Consider the following 6,706-nt stretch of genomic DNA (forward strand, 5'->3'; position numbering starts at 1 on the left):
TCAGCTGGTGGCAGAATTATACCCACACTAATCTATTAAAGAAATCACAACTGTAAATATTGCCTCAGGTCATAGCCATTCCTGGAAACTAGGGGCTTTGTTGAAAGCTGCTAAGGCAAGGGTAATGGATCACCACCACCCACATCTGTTTACAACCAGGGAATACCTTTTATGACTACCCCTCTCTATCCAGAATATTTGTTTTATTTCCAGTGTAGGAAGATGTTTCCATTAGGCAAAATTCATCAGATACTTTCAGTCATGTTGACAACGGCTCAGTGAATGCAGAGAAGTAGACAGAGAAATCAAGGTTTATTTATTTGTTATATATTTCCCCTGTATTTTTCTTTTGTAAATTATGGAGGAGATCATGGAACAGGTAATGAGAGAGGGGGAACTCTGCCCAGATGTCGTCCTGCTCAGCTCCTGCCTGGGTAGGCATTCTCCAGGAATACTTACATGCCTTTCAGAAAAGGCCAGTCTTCTAGCCAGGAGAAAAATGAGGACTTGATGTTTTACAAAGTGACTTCTGGGACCTAGGCCTTTGATGCATGCTCTTTCTCCCTCTGTATTTTGGTAGGAAGAGACATATTGTTTGTTCTGGCATGAAAAAAACTTACAATCTGAATGGGTAACAGTTTGAAATTACTAGTAGCTATGCAGGGGAAGAGAGAGCTTTCTACTATTGTAAACAATTAGAGTCTGGGAAGCCCACTGCTTCTAAGAGGGTTTCTGTGAGTTAGCATTGAGTCCATGACCATGAATTTGGTGTGGGTTTGGTCCTTTACAAACTCCAGAATCATGGCCTCAAGGATGTAAGGTGGAGGAAGTAGTGAGAGTCTCTGAAGATTGATTGTCAGTGTGGCTCATATCCAGGCTTTACTTCTGGGGAGGACCAGTTGGGCTGGCAGCTGACCCAGATCTTCCCACATGATCACAGTGTCTCTTGACTCTTTTCTCACACTGCTATGTAGTGTTCTTTCTGGGGTGGTTTTCCCTCCTTTTACTCCTTGCACAGCTTATGCCACCCAATAAACAGATGTTTGCATCTAGGCTCCATGTACACCTACTGGGACTAGAAGAAAAAATTGGTAGGGTTGGGAAAAGGAGCCCTCACTCAGGTTGAGTGAGCTGAAGGAGGCATGGCTAGGACCATGTTAAGAACTTCAAAAATGAGGAGCTGATGCCAGGGGCTTAAGTGGAGAGCAAATGTTTTGAGAATGATGAGGGCAATGAATGTACAAATGTGCTTTACACAATTGATGTATGTATGGATTGTGATAAGAGTTGTGTGAGACCCAAATAAAACGATTAAAAATGAAAAATAAAATAAAAATTAAAACAATTTAAAAAAAAGAATTTCAGAATTAGGGAAGGGCACTAAGCTGCTTGGAGCAGAAACAACAACATAAATATTAATTCATTGCTGTAATGCAATGTTTTCCAGCATCTCTGTCCTGAGGAAACTCAAGAAATTCCCTCATTGAGAAACTAGGTGTTCAAAATGCACCCTATTATTACCTATCGAAGCTTCTGCCCAGAAAGAAGGTCTGAAGGCTTAGGCAGAAAGTTAGTTCAGAGATAAAGCTACATGATGATGTGATGAACATAGACCCTGAAATGGGGTTGGCAATAAAATACAGTGTTGTTGTCATGTGTCATCAAGTTGGTTCCAACTCATAGTAATCTTATGTACATCAGAGCAATACGCCGCCTTGTCCTGCACCATCTGTACATTTGGGTCCATTATTGTAGCCACTGTGTCAATCCATCTTGTCAAGGGTCTTCTACTTTTTTTGCTTCCTCTCCACTTAACCAAGCATGGTGTCCTTTTCCAGGGACTTGTCTTTCCTGGTTACATGTCCAAAATATGTGAGACACAGTCTCGCCATCTTTACCTCTAAGGAGTATTCTACTTGTATTTCTTCGAAAACAGAATTTGATTGTACTTTTGGCAGTCAATGGTATTTCCAATATTCTTTGCCATAGTTCAAATGCATCGATTTTTCTTCAGTTCAATGTCCAACTTTCACAAGCATAGGAGGCACTGAAAAAACCATGCCTTGGGTCAGGTGCCCTTTAGTCCTCAAAGTAACATCCTTGTCTCCAACATTTGAAATCTGTATAACAGATTTACCCAATGCAATGTGTCATTTGATCTCTTGATTATTGTTGCTTTCATGAGCACTGACTGTGGATCCAAGCAAGATTCAATCCATGACAACTTCAAATGTTTCTCTGTTTCTCATGATGTCACCTATTGGTCCAGTTTGGGTATTTTGGGTTTCTTTACATTAAATTGTAATCCATACTGAAGGCTACAGTCCTAGATGTTCATCAGATTCTTCATGTCCTCCTGACTTTCAACAAATGAAGTTGAGTAAGATTCATATAGAAGATTGTTAATAAGCCTTCCTCCAATCCCACTGCCACATTTTTGGTATAATCCAGCTTCTCTGATTTTGTCAGCATACATGTTGAATAAATATGGTGAGACGATACAACCCTGAAGCACACCTCTCCTGATTTTAAACCATATAAGTGTTCCCTTGTTTTGTTTGAACATCTGCCTCTTAATCCAATTACAAGTTCCACATGAGCTCAATAAAGTGCTGTAGAATTCCCATTCTTCTCAAGGCTGTCCATAATTTGTTGTGACCACACAGTCAAATGCTTTTGCATAGTCAGTGTAATACAAGTAAACATATTTAACATACATAACACAAGTAAACATATTTCTGGTATTCTCTGCTTTAAGTGAAGATTCATCTGGTGTCGGCAATGATATCCCTTATTCCATGTCCTCTTTTGAATCCAGTCTGTCAGTGTACTGTGTTGCAGCAGTTGTTGGATAGTATTTTCTGATAAACAAAAAATAATCTTCCGTGCAATATTAGGAAGATACTTGCACTGAATAATTACTCATTATCTATCTGAAATTCAAACCTAGATGGATGTCTTGGTGTTTTATCGCAAACCCACCCATCCTTCTCCAAGAAGATCCCTACTCTAGATCCAAGCTGAATGGATTTAAATTTTGGCTCTGCCAGACATCAGTTGTATGATCTTAGTTTCCAAATGTGGGGAGTGGGGTTCGCATTTAACCCAATTCCAAGGGTGGATGTAAGGATAAAGTGGACATAAGGTGTAAGATGGTCAGGAGAATGTCACGCACTAAATAACTGCTGTGACACAGTGTTTAAATGGAATTCACACTCTGCCTTGCTAGGCTCACACTTCTTGCCACCCAGAGTTTTCAAATAGTGGCTAAGTCCTACTCCAATATCAATGCCTTCAGTAAAGCCTTAGAAACTATACTATGTCTGCCCAGAGTTGGTCTAATAGAGGAGGGGGTGAAGTAGTCAAGAATAGAGAACAAATTAGAATTGACTCTTGATTTTAGGAGAGGACTGGGATGTGGCTGGAAGAACAAACCTGAACCAACCCTTGGATATGATTTGTCCTAAAATTAACCTGTAGCCTGGTGTTTCTGGAAGAAGTCCCAGGAAATGTAAACATCACCTTTTTTATCATTGTCAACCTTGTTAGAATCTTTGGACAGGGCCACCTGAGATATGAAAACCCGGTGTGCATGTTACCTGAACCGAGTGCCTGCCTGCATATACGTCCCTATTGTAATCTGGATCCAGTGAGTAGGGCCTGACACTGAATTCCTGGCTCAGACACCTTGAGTTCCTTTCTAGGGTGGCCTGAGGCTGTTGAGGTATATTTGAAGGTAATCCATATAAATGTGGTCAAATATTTTGGTAGCATTGTCAGAATTTTTTCTGCCTGTAAACTACCTATAACAGTACACTATGCTAGTGTGTTTAAATAAACTTGCCTTTTAAATTATACTATTTATTAAAAATGAAACTAATCCTGCACAATATCTAAAATGCCTGCCTTTAATGTGCTAACTGTACTTTTCGTTAGTGCATTTATACATATATTTTACATACAAATACACCATGAAGTGTGTATTTTTTGAATCTCACCTAAAAGCAGCTTGTCCCTTATACATAGGACAATGCTGATTTAGAGGAAACTTTCATCTTTGCACCATAATGGTGCTGAGGTCTACTCTCAGCAGGCCCAGTCATTGAATCCTAAAATAATGATCCATTCCGGTAGGAGATGATAGGAAAGAATAGATGCCCCATGCCTGAGGGATCTAGAGATGATGAAGTGTAATACAACCTTCAAGATACACCACATCTCTGACTCCAAACTTGAACTCAAGGTGACTTAAGGGGACCCCAAGGGAAGTCAATTGCCTATGTTGGAGGAAGGGTACCTGAGTATACGTGGCACCTGGAATTGCGCTATAGCCAAATTTTAAAAGTCTGATGGAGACTTTTCTTCCTTGGTAGCTTGGCCCACAGATTGTTGACTTACACATAGTTTTAAATTAAAATTGCTTTCTATTTAAAAATTCTGGATATTTTACCTAAACTACAAACCCTGGGCCATCCTCCTAAAATTCCCCTCTATTTTGTCCTATCCTTCTGTTCTTTTTTTCTTATAGACCTTACTTCCCTTCAACACATGATATATGAAATGTAATGATTAATGCTTTATTCCACAGGAGAACACAAAACCTCTAAGAGCAGAGTTTAGTTTTTTGTGTCCTTTACTGCTGCTGGAACCTGGCACTAAAATTATTGTAATGGATAACTGATTTAACAAACTGGACTCTAATGGCCCAGTGGGTCAAGCTTTGGCTTCTATCTACAAGATCAGCAGTTGGAAACCACCAGACTGAGAAAGCCACAGGAGCAGTTCAGCTCTCTCTTTTAGGGTTACTATGAGTCAGAATTACCTCCATGGTAGTGAGTTTGGTTTGAGGTTGTTTTTATTTTTTTTAAATACTTTTATTGGGGGCTCTTACATCTCTATCACAATCCATACATTCATCCAGTGTGTCAAGCACATTTGCTGCCATCACCATTTTCAAAGCATTCTCTTCCCACTTGAGCCCAATATCAGCCCCCTATTTCTTCTCCCTCCCGCCGCCCTCCCTCATGAACCTTGATAAATTATAGATTATTATTTTCATATCTTACATCGTCCTCCGTCAACCTTCACCCACTTTACCGTTGTTCTTTCCCCTGGGAGGGGGATATAGGTTGATCCTTGTGATTGATTCCCCCTTTCTCCCTTCACCCACTCCTAATCCTCCTGGTATCTCTACTGTCATATTTGGCCCTGAGGGATATATCTATCCTGGATTTCCTGTGTTTCAGGCTCTTATCTGTAGCAGTGCGCATGTTCTGGTCTAATCCTATTTGTAAGGTAGAACTGAGGTCATGATAGTGGGAAGAAGGAAGTACTAAAGAACTAGAGAAAAGTTGTGTGTTTCATCAGTGCTATACTGCACCCTGACTGGCTCATCTCTTCCCTGTGACCCCTCTGTAAGGGGATGTCTAATAGTCTACAGATGGGCATTGGGTCTCCACTCCATGTCGCCCCGCATTCATACTGGGTATGGTTTTGTTCTGGGTCTTAGATTCCTGACACCTGATCCCATTAACACCTCTTGATCACACAGGCTGGTGTGCTTCTTCTATGTGGGCTTTGTTGTTTCTCAGTTAGGTGGCTGTTTGTTTATCTTCAAGCCTTTAAGACCCCAGATGCTATATCTTTTGATAGTTGAGCACTATCAGCTTTCTTCACCATATTTGCTTATGCACCCATTTTGTCTTCAGCAATCTTGTCGGGAAGGTGAGCATGAAAGAATGCCAGATTGTTAGAACTAAGTGTTCTTGTGTTGAGGGAGTACTCGAGTCAAGGCCCAAGGTCCATCTGCAACCATAATTCTTAACATATAGATATGAGTACATTGTTCTATTCCATACACACACACACACACACACACACACACACACACACACACGCACAAATGTACACAATTGTATTTAGACCTCTATAAGTGTCCTTTGCCTCCTGGTTCTTTCCTCTGTGTCCTTTGACCTTTCTCTTGTCCCACCATCATATTTGGCCTTCATTCAGGTTTAGTAATTCCTCACTGCTACATTGCCCTTGATTTAGCCCCACTAGGCATCCTAAGCCCTTCTCTCTATTGATGTCAGGTCACCTGTTGTTCCCTTGTCCCTGGGTTGGTTTCTCATCACCTTCTTTTCTCCTACCTCCCCTTCTCCCATATCACCCCGGAACAAATGCTCCCATTCTCTTCATCTCCAAAATCTTTATCCTGCCTATCTTATCTAGATAGATATGCAGGTACATTAAACAGCGCAAAAACAGGCAAAGTCAAATAAAACAATAAAGGAAGTCAAGACCAACAAAACAATCAAACAATAACAACAACAATAAAAAGAAAGCCACTGACAAAAATGGAAAAAGCCAACAAATAGTTCAAGGTCTGTTTGTTGACCTTCGCTAGTGTTTTCCAGTTGAGTCTGATCGGGTGCCACACTCTGTCTCCAAAGTTTATTTTTGGTATTCCCCGGGGTTTTCACTTTGCTACCCTTGCTGCTCTGTAGCATGCCCTTAGTGTTTTGCCCTGTGTGATGGGGTCATATTATGCACAATTCCCTTACTGTGTCTCCAGTGTTGTCCCCTGCAGCACTATGGTTTAGTGAGGGAAATTGTGGCTCCTGGTGGGACCGGCCCTATGGTCCTCTCTGTGCTTTGTCTGCTCTGAATAGGAATGTCATCCTTGGGGCTTGGTGGGCCAGGATGT

Source organism: Echinops telfairi, unplaced genomic scaffold, assembly GCF_000313985.2.
Source record: "Echinops telfairi isolate 266 unplaced genomic scaffold, ASM31398v2 ScPeMD7_7462;HRSCAF=8500, whole genome shotgun sequence".
Taxonomy (NCBI): domain Eukaryota; kingdom Metazoa; phylum Chordata; class Mammalia; order Afrosoricida; family Tenrecidae; genus Echinops; species Echinops telfairi.